Genomic DNA, 11,243 nt, shown 5'->3' with positions numbered 1-11,243 from the left:
GGTTGTTAGATCAAAATCCCCTTGCTGACAAGGTAAAAATCTGTTGTTCTGCCCCTGAACAAGGCGGTTAACCCAATGTTCCTTGTCCGTCATTGTAAATAAGAATTTGTTCTTAACTGACTTGCCTAGTTAAATGAAGGTTAAATAAAAAATAAAATWAAAAGTAGCTGTATTTAGGCAAAAATAAAAATTTGGAACAAGATATGATCCTTATGAATCTACTGGAGAACAAGTTTGGGTTTAAGTGAGAGGTTTAGTGCTTTCATATTTAATAATTGCAGCGCCTCAAACTGMTATTCATTATAGAWATAGGCATGTTTAATCTTGTCTGGCTTAGTGTTCCAGAAATATGTTTTGCTCATATGATTTGAAAAACAAATCACCTGGAGCAGGCAACTCCATAAGTAAGTAAACTGTGATATAAGTTTATCAGTGTAGTTTCTAAGTCATTGCAGGATCTTGTCTATTTTTGTTAACTTTCTATTGAAAAGTATTGTTGAAAATKTMTTTMTTTCTCTCTCTCTCTCCCTCCCTTCCTCCCTGTAGGTGTKGGTGAGAAGGGTCTGTTTGAGGACGTCCAGGATGAAGAGGTGGAGGTACTCCAGCAGATGTTCTTTGGGGTGCTGCTCTGTGCTTTGGCCACCCTGGCTGCTAAAGGAGACATGGTCTTCACCTCCATCTTCATGGGTGGAGTGGCGGCCATGGCTGGATACTGGCTCATAGACAGGGGAGACCGCGTATTGGACAGCTTTCTGAAGGGACGCTAGAGCTACACTGCTGTCAAGGACTTATTACCATAACCTGTTGGTGGGTATATGTACATAGGAAATGTATTATTGACATTAACACCAATCAGACAATAGCCTGGGTGCCAGTCTTTTAATGCTCTCTTGCCACAACTCCTCATGAAATTGTGTAAACATGGCAATTGCTTAAGGAGTTGGCAAGAGAGTAGAAACAGACTGGCACCCGGGCTAAACAGACTATTACATATGAATAAATAAATAATGATCCCTGAGACAAACTGTCATTTTAAAAGCTTAAATAATAAACATTGCTGTGTTAGTTAACACTATCATGCTCTCAATGTCAACAAAGATTACAGAAAGGACACTTGACCTCATAAAACGGTGTTAAACAAAACATTTAAATAAAATGTGTCTGTGTGTGTATGTACACTGAGTGTTCAAAACGTTATGAACACCTGYTCTTTCCATGACATAGACTGACCAGGTAAATTCAGGTGAAAGCTATGATCCCTTATTGATGTCACTTGTTAAATCCACGTCAAGCATTGTAGATGAAGGGGAGGAGACAGATTAAAGAGGGATTTTTAAGCCTTGAGACATTTGAGACATCGATTGTGCATGTGTGCCACTCAGAGGGTGTATGGGAAAGACAAAATATGTAAGTGCCTTTGAATGGGGTATGGTAGTAGGTGCCAGGCGCACCGGTTTGTGTCAATAACGCCAACGCTGCTGGGTTTTTCATGCTCAACAGTTTCCCGTGTGTCTCAAGAATGGTCCACCACCCAAAGGACATSCATCCAACTTGACACAACTGTGGGAARCCTTGGAGTCAGCATCCCTGTGGAACGCTTTCAACACCTTGTAGAGTCCATGCCCCTAATGTTAGTTAGTACCTTACTTCAAAATGGGGGAGGGTGTTCTTAATGTTTTGTACAGTCAAAGTATGTATGTACACTATGCATAGTAAGTTATCAATTTCAAAAGAAAAATGACAGAAGTCTCAAAGATGCATTAAATGTTAAAATACAATGTGTGTGTGTCTGTATGTGTGTGCGTGCGTGTTTGTAGGTATGCACAGTGATTTAGCAAACTGTCAACGAAAAGTCTTCATTACTCTGGTCCACCCTCCTGCTTCTCTTTGGAACTCCTTCAAGACTGTTGGAAAAGCATTCCTCATGAAGCTGGTTGAGAGAATGCCAAGAGTGCGCAAAGCTGTCATCAAGGCAAAGTGTGGCTACTTTGAAGAATATAAAATATATTTTGATTTGTTAAACACTTTTTTGGTTACTACATGATTCTATATGCGTTATTTCATAGTGTTGATGTCTTCACTATTATTCTACAATGTAGAAAATAGTAAAAATAAAGAAAATACCTGGAATGAGTAGGTGTGTCCAAACTTTTGACTGGTACTGAACTTTGGCTTTGATCATCCTGTCTGGCTGTAGGTCTGTACAACATAAAAGTATAAGAAGGTTGTGGTAAGAACATCTCATCATGGACAATACAGAACTAAAGGTTGATACAATCTGCATCATATTCACAAGGGGAATTCTTACCTCTGAGAATTGGTTTTCTCTGAAAAACGAATTAGACCATATTATTATATTGAATATAGCCTACCCTATACAATATGACCAACATTTGTTGATAGATATTGCCTAACCTATACAATATCACCAAAAGGAGTTGATAGATTAAGCCCTGTCAACGGCACTAACATTAATATGWMAAAGGAAAATGTTTGCAAATTATTTGTTATGCAGAATCAGAAGTACTAACCTGTCCTCCAGCGAAGACAGACAGATGTCAATCCCATCAGGAGCACGCCCACTCCAGAAGCCACACCCACTGCTGCCTGCCATAATTGGGCCACTGTTTGGTGACATGATGACATCAGGAGAGGTTATTAGCTTTAAATCCCAATGTAAATATTTAAAATGGTAGACAGGTGTTAGAATACCACTTTATTATTAGTCTTGGTAAACGTTTCCGTTTTCATATATGTGAGAAAAGACAGCTAGTTTTACATTTAATTAATTTAGCAGACGTTCTTATCCAGAGCGACTTACATCAGTTAATTCATCTTGAGATAGCTAGGTGAGACAACAACATGTCACAATCGTAGCCAGTTCCCTCAACTAAGTAGTTATCAGCAAAGTTAGTGCTAGTAGGAAAAGGAAAGTGTATTTTTGCCGTGGGATTAATAAAAAGGATACTTAACCAAAACTATTTTTTGAGAGTTTTGCGTTCACAACACTGTCTGTGGAGCTTTGACCTCCAGTGTGTACATTTGTGGTGAAAAAAAGAAATATATATACAAAACCTAATAAGATAAAGGTAGTCTATTTGTTTCAGTGTTGCTAACTAAAGATGACCAACATACCTGATGTAGGAGAAGAAACATTATGAGACGAAAAATGTACGTTTGTTTCATATCTAAGAAGTGTACTACCAATATAGAGGGAACGTACAAGCAGCTATGAATAGGTTAATGAGTAAACCACAGTCAAACCTGGTGCAAGGAAAGTCATTCTAATTATACAAAAAGWTGGTATCTAAATGGGTTGATTTAATTCGTCAAGTATCACCTTTTTTTGTAATGAAGCAAATTTCTAATGATAAAAAACATACAAAAACCTGGAGAACATAAAGCAATTCTATTTGTTTCGGTAATTTGTAAGTCGCTCTGGATAAGAGCGTCTGCTAAATGACTTAAATGTAAATGTAAATGTTCTATCTGCTAACTAGGCAAAGATGACTAACACACCTGATGTAGGATTCAGTGCTGTACTGGGGGTCAAAGGAGAGGTCAAACCTGGTGAGAAGAGATCTCATATCTCTTAATTAAGCAGAAAGAGAGAAGTACAGTACACATGACCTACAATTTAGATGCACTAAAAGTACACAAATCTGGACTGAAATTACAAGCAACTATGAATAGACCTATTAGTAAACCGGTCAGAGCTTTAGTRAATTAATGTGAACAGAAAAATGTCAACTGTAAACTAAGTTACATTTAGTCGGTCTATTTGTAGTTGGTCTCTGTAATGTATCGACGTGACTCAGACTCTCGWGAATCATTCACTTGTACTTTATTCCTGGTCCACCAAGCATAGCCGCCGTCCTTTCCTCACGTGACCCATAGTGCACCACTGGTATTGCACCACTAGATGTCACTAATACACTACATCCCTCCTCTTCTTAGATGTTTGACTAACCATTATGATAACATTATGATCTCTAAACTGTAGATCTATGCATTATAACGTAACAAAACATTATCTAGTGCTCAAAATAAAATATCTCTGGTACGAAGGTAGTTGACAACTTGTTTTGCTTTGGTTGCTGTAACAGAAGCATGTCACCTTGTTGGATTGTGCTTTCAGTTGCTCTCCTAGATCTGTCTGCGTTCTGTCAGCCCTTCTCCTTCCTTTCAGCATCAKCAAGCCCAATGGCGTTGTCGTGTGGTGCAGCTCCTGGCTGCATGTCGGCTGACAGCTCTGGCTGTTTGGTTCTAATGTGGAGGTTGAACAACAGTTCAGCTGGACTGCGGCCTGTGACTGAGTGTGGCGTACTCCTGTAGGCCATGAGAAACGTCTGTAGTTCTGTGCACCAATCCTTCCCTTCTGATTGAGTGGTGTGAGTTGCTTTGACAAGCGTCCTGTTGTGTCTTTCAACTTCGCCATTGGCCTGAGGTCAGTATGGAATGATGCGTAGGTGTCGGATCCCGTTTCCCTCCACAAATGCTCGGAAATCACTCGCGGTGAGAGGAGCACCATTATCCGTCATAATAGACTCGGGATACCCATGGACTGCAAACGTCACCCTTTTGATTATATTGGCGGTGGTGATGCAGTTTAGGATACATCAACCCATCTTGAGTAGTAGTCTGATGTTACGAGGAGGTGTTCTCCTGTTGGGACGGCCCACACATGTCAATGGCTAGGAATTGCCATGGTTTAGCTGGTACTGTGGCTCTGTTCTGACTGTGTGGACCTGCTTTGGTGGTGTGTCATTGACTTGACATGCTGGACAGGACTTCACGAGCAGTTCAACCTCTTTACCAATGTTTGGCCACCACACTTTTGTGCGCAGTCTCTGTTTTGTTTTTACTATCCCTTGATGCCTTTCGTGTGCTAACATCAAATTCAGATTCTGAGCTGCTCGTGGCATAATAATGTGGTTGCCTCGTTGAACTATCTGTCCAGCAATAGAGAGTTCTTCTTGAACACGTCGGTATGCAGTGCCGCACATGCTTTAATCACCCTGTCTGATGCTTGTTGGTATAGTAGCTAGAACRAAATCCTTTGCTGACATTTATTCCAGCTCTACGTAGTAGAAGTGGTCTTTCTGAGGCCCAGGCTTGTATACAACCTTGAATCTGTAAGGCTGCATTCTCAGTGCCCATCTCTCGATCCTCGCTGATGGTTTGGATTTTGGAGAAKAAATTGTCTCTAAAAGCTTGCAGTCGGTTACCATTACAAAGTCTTTGCCATAGAGAAACACATGAAACTTCTGGCAYGCCCAGACTATGGCGAGTGCCTCTCTATCAGTCTGAGAATACCGTCGCTGTACATCTGTGAGAGCACGGCTAGCGTAGTACACTGGCCTGTGTGAACCATCTTTTTGCTTCTGACTCAAGATAGTCCGTTCTTCCCAAACACAATGACATCATCTGAGATGTTGTGGACCCCCTCAATGCCTTGTAGGACATGACGGATGATGTGCTGTTATGTCTCTGGAGCAGAGGAGACACTGAACATTAGTCTCTTGTAGCGCCACAAACCTGTGTGAGTCATAAATGTGGTCAGGGAACGAGACTCAGGTTTCAGTTCGATCTGATGATATCCCCACTTTAGGTCCAGTTCTGAGAAGACCACGGCTCCTGACATGTCCTCCAGGATCTCGTCGATGGTGGGGAAGGGGTGTTGCTCCCGCACAACAGCTTCATTTCTTCTAATCATGTACACACAAACTCTGATGTCACCAGTTTTCTTGTGTACTACAACTAATGGGGACACCCATGCTGTAGGTCCATTCACTTTCTCAATAAAATCCATGTCCTCTAGCTCGTTCGTCTTCTCTTCAACCAGCTTCCTGACACTGAATGGTATTCTGCGTACCGGCTGTGCAACAGGTGTGGCTGTCTCATCTACATGAATTCCTAACAGGAAGTCTCAGATTTCCCAGCCCTGTGAAACCGTCGTTGTATTCCTCCTGAAGTGCAACTTTGAATGTCTGTGTGTCATCATCTCGGACTGAGTTTGTGTGCCTCTGGCCCTATGTGCAATATGCCAAGAGCAACTGAAGATGTCTTTCCCAGTACAGACGTCTGTGCATCTTTCACGGCTAGAATGTCTGCAGTGACCGACTCGTGAACTAACGACTGCTGTAATGTTGCCAGTGAACAGGCCCTCAACTGCTAATGGTTGCGTTGAACCATATAGGTAGTCTCTTGGATGATAGTTTCAGTTAAACTTGCATTTGGTCTGCAAATGACTGAATGTTGCTGTGCCCACAATATTACAACTAGCCCCAGAGTCAATTAACATGTTAACTGGCTGGCCATTGATTAATAACTGCACTTAAGCATCATCAGTACTGCTGGTAAGTGTGAACACATGTTCATCATTGTCATTGTCTGTTTTGTCATTTTGTATAGCAGGTGTGTTTGTGACTTGATTTGCATTCAGTTCTGTCTTTGTCCTGCACGTTCTGGAGAAATGTCCGTCTTTGCCATATTTGTTGCATCGTTTACCTTATGTGATGGAACATGCCTGTCCAGTATGGCCCTCCTGACCACACGTAACAGCTTTGTCATCATTAGATGGCTTGCCTTTGTTGTATGAAGAAAATATTGTTTTACTTTTTTCAATTTTGTTCCATTCCCATCCATCTGGGTTGTTTTTGTTCAATTTTCCCTGTTGAATTGTGGTTAGAGTAAGGTCCATCTGGCACAGAAACCGTTAACGCAACACATTTCAGTGACACTTGTCAATCCCTTAAAAAAATCATCCTTGAAATCTCCATAATCACATGTGGCARCCAACTGTTTCAGTCTGCTCACAAACATGTCCACTGATTCCCCCTGCGCTTGTTCAGCTTTCCTAAACAAATGTCTCTCGTAGGGAATGTTTTTCTTTTGTGGAGTGAAGCACTCTTTCCCCGTGTCATCTAAGGTGGTGAATATATCCTGCACATCCGAACCTCACAAGCGCAATAAAAAAGCTAGTTTTAGTGCMGCATTTTTTACTCCTGAAGCAGTGATGAACAGTTTGAAACTATTAAKACCTTTCGCCCATTACAAACCAACACTGGCTGGGTCGGAATGCACACCAAAATAGAACTAAGAGTCAAACCTGCTTGGAAGCAATACAAGACAAGTTAATTGTTTATCTGATTAAACAAGAATAAAGGTATTCATCAATTTGTTAGAAAACAACACAACTCAGTCAATAGAAAGATKACATGTTCATAATAGCATAATACCCCCAGGGGTACGCGCAGTGCAGTCGGGGGTACGCCAAATACAAATGTCCATTTAGATTTTCCAACCGGGCTATACATTTGGGTGATGTTTTTTTTCTCGCCTGATTAGCCTCGTTTCGTTGGGGTTCACTTAAATTGGGAGTAGTGCCTTTTCTCAGCCACAGTGTGTTATATGTGCAAAAGTACTATCTCACAACTCAATGAAACCTTCACTCTTGCACAGACATTTAGAATTGAAACATGCCAAATTGAAAAATAGACCRCGGGAGTTTTTGGAGCGAGAATTAAGAGSACTTTCGAGTAGTAAGACATGTACTGTATAAAAGCAACAGAAGGGGCTAGCAGCATCTTATGTGGTGAGCTACCGAGTGGCTAGGACAGGCAAGCCACATACTATTGTTGAGGAGTTAATTCTTCCTGCTGCCGCAGATWTGGCTGGGACAATGCTGGGGGGAARAGGCCCAAAAAACTATACAGACAAYGCCTTCATCAAAMAACACTGTTTCACAACGCATCAGTAAAATGGCAAGAGATGTTTTGAAACAATTACTGCTTCGCTTACAAGCCAGTAAATTCTATGCGTTACAGCTGGATGAGTCAACAGACGTGSCGGGCCTGGCAAAGCTCCTGGTATATGTYTGTTACATTTATGGGGGGTCAATWAAGGAAGAYATCCTCTTCTGCAAACCTGGACAACAGGAGAGGATATTTTTAAWGTACTGGACAGCTTTGYGAGATCAAATGGTTTTTGGTGGTCAAGATGTGTTGGTATCTGTACTGATGGCGCAAAAGCCATGACRTGGAGACATAGTGGAGTGGTAACGCGAGTGGAAGCAGTTGCTCACGCCGCCACTTGGGTACACTGCAGCATCMACCGAGAGGCTCTTGCTRCCAATGAAATGCCTGACAACTTGAAAGACGTTTTGGGCACTACAGTGAAAATGGTTAACCTTGTTAAAGCAAGGCTCCTGAACTCTCATGTTTTTCTGCATTATGCAATGATRTGGGCAGCGACCATGTAACGCTTTTACAGCATACAGAAGTGTGCTGGTTATCAAGGGCCAAGTATTGACACGTTTCTTTGAATTGAGAGACAAGCTTAAAGTTTTCTTTACAGACCATCATTTTCACTTGTCTGACCGCTTGCATGATGACGAGTTTCTCACAMGACTGGCCTATCTGGGTGAGGTTTTTTCTCTAMTGAAAGATCTGAATCTAGGATTACAGGGACTCTCTGCAACTATTCAATGTGCGKAAAAAAATTKAGGCTATGATTAAGAAGTTGGAGCTCTTCCCTGTCTGCATTAAAAAGGATAACACAGGTCTTTCCATCATTGTATGCTTTTTTGTGTGCAACTGAACTCAAGCTTACGGACAATGTCAAATGTAATATAGTGAAGCACCTGAGTTAGCTGGGTGTGCAGTTACGCAGGTACTTTCCCGAAACGKATGMCACAAACAACTGGATTCGTTATCCCTTTCATGCCCTGCCTCCAGTCCACTTACCGATATCTGAACAAGAGAGCCTCATCGRAATTTCAACAAGCGGTTCTGTGAAAATTGAATTTAATCAGAACCGCTCAGAGTATCYTGCCTTGGCAAAWCGCGCTGTTAAGGCACTGATGCYCTTTGCAACCACRTATTTATGTTAGAGTGGATTCTCGGCCCTCACTAACATGAAAMTAAATACAGGCACAGACAGTGTGTGGAAAAAGATTTTAGACTGAGACTCTCCAATACAACCCAACATTGCAGAGTTATGTGCATCCTGTCAAGCCTCGCCCTKCTCATTAACCTGTGGTGAGTTATTCACTATTTTTTATGAACAAATAAGGTTTTATATGTAAGATGGCTAAATAAAGAGCAAAATGATTGATTATTATTATTATTTGTGCCCTGGGCCTATAAGAGCTCTTTGTGACTTCCACGAGCTGGTTTGTGACAAACTGACACTCMTTCTTATGTTTAATAAATGTATCGTGTAATGCGTGTGTGTGGCAGGCTTAACATGGTGGGAAAAAACAACATTTGAGAGTGCGCTGACCCTGGTGCTAGAGGGGGTATGCAGCTGGAGGTTGAATGTTTGAAGGGGTACGGGACTGTGAAAAGTTTGGGAACCACTGCCTTAGAGGACCAATACACCTGTTGTAGGACTCACTGTCATGCTGAGGGGCAAAGTCGAACCAGGGCCATTCTTACTGTTGTAACGAGCTCTGCTATCAAATAACAGCAGCGCCATAAAGTACTTTAAAAAAAGAAACAAAACTAATGTGTAGCCTACAGTACCTGCTGGAAAGGGTTTAGTTGTTGGATCCCTAATGTGAACCTCCACCAGATCTAAAAACATTTTGGGGATTGAAATGTGGTTTTTAGTTTGTGGGTCAGAATGAATATATTAATACTAAGAAGAAGCTAAAATCAAAGTGATTCAGATCATGACGACCTGCAGCCCTGATWGATTTGTTTAGATACCCATCACTGTGTGGAGAGAGAGTTTTTGGTCCTGAGTTCACTCTGTCGTCACAGCTCACCTCCTTACGCCTCACAGACTGTAGACTTCTGATAAGAGCACTCTCAGTTACAAGTAATCTACAGAACCACTGTTTGGAAGCTTTGTTTTTTCCCCCCAGATCTTTTCTGTCGATAATAGCTGACTCTGCTCTCCAACATACAGTTTACAGGTGGTGTCTTTACCAGCAGGGCCAGGAATCAAATCAAGTCAAATGTTGTTTTTCACATGCGCCGAATACAACAGGTGTAGACCTTTCCATGAAATGCTTACTTAGAAGCCCTTAACCAATAATGCAGTTCAAGAAATATAGTTAAAGATTATGATGTTAAATAAAACAGATGATGATGAAATCCTCCTTGTCATGACTGAACTGTGAAGTAGAACACACATCAATATCATTCTGTATATTATATTGTTTAAGTTACATTTTCACAAAATCTAGAACGTAGAAGTTCATTCAAATGATGGATCTATAGTTTCCATAACAATTACAAGTGACACATGAAACTTTTTTCTCTAACTACAGGGCAATATAAAAATGTAACTGTTGTTACTGACAAATAAGATCAATTAATATTGTTGTGATGCTGTTAATTACTAGATTGGCTGATGCTACTCATGTGGTACACAGCGAGGGAGAGCTGTGACACACTGGTCTGGACAGGAGTCCGTTGTTAGAGCAGTATTCACACAGAAGTTGGCTTGAGCTTTGATTGATTCTCTCCAAGTTTTTTGGGACCTCTCCTTGTTTGAAATTGCAAATCCAACAGTTGTATTGGAACGGGGCGGTGCTCGGGTCTGTGTATGACTGTCCATGTGGGTGTTTGAGTGAGAAAGACGCATCGTCCCGACAACATCAAAGCCTTTCAAGAGTCTGAAGTCAGGACTTCGAATTAGGTGTCAGCCAGACTAATTAATGAGTCCCTTTCCTTAAATCCGTTTTACTAAATTTCTATCAGCATGTTAAATGTGCAACCTGAGGAAAAAGATCTCTGGAAAACCTATACTCCACACACCGAGACGCACACAAAGCTCTCCCTCACCTTCCATTTGGCAAATTCGACCATAATTCTATCCACCTGATTCCTGCTTAGAAGCAACAATCAAAGCAGGAAGCACAAGTGACGAGATCAATAAAAAAATGGTCAGAGGAAGCAGAAGCTAAGCTACAGGACTGTTTTGCTAGCACAGACTGGAATATGTTCAGGGATTCCTCCGATGGCATTGAGGAGTACACCACATCAGTCATTGGCTTCATCAATAGGAGCATTGATGACGTCGCCCAAACTGTGACCGTACGTAAATACTCCAACCAGAAGCCATGGATTACAGGCAGCATCCGCACTGAGCTAAAGGCTAGAGCTGCCGCTTTCAAGGAGCGGGACTCTAACCCGCAACGAACCATCAAACAGGCAAAGCATCAATAGGGAACTAAGATCGAATCATACTACACCAGCGCTGACGCTCGTTGGATGTGGCAGGGATTGCAA

General features: G+C 41.6%; 1 long non-coding RNA gene across 1 annotated transcript; it reads left to right on the top strand.

Annotated features, from left to right (window-relative positions):
* LOC139027596 (uncharacterized) lies at positions 1 to 2,134 on the top strand. Its single transcript, XR_011479718.1, has 2 exons — positions 1 to 807; positions 1,818 to 2,134. It is a non-coding gene; the product is annotated as an uncharacterized lncRNA (long non-coding RNA).
* The last annotated feature ends 9,109 nt before the right edge of the window (positions 2,135 to 11,243 follow it).

The sequence above is a fragment of the Salvelinus sp. IW2-2015 genome, linkage group LG1 (assembly GCF_002910315.2).
Source record: "Salvelinus sp. IW2-2015 linkage group LG1, ASM291031v2, whole genome shotgun sequence".
NCBI classification, from domain to species: Eukaryota; Metazoa; Chordata; class Actinopteri; order Salmoniformes; family Salmonidae; genus Salvelinus; species Salvelinus sp. IW2-2015.
Note: the sequence above shows the minus strand (reverse complement) of the source record. Positions and strands in the feature narration are given on the sequence as shown.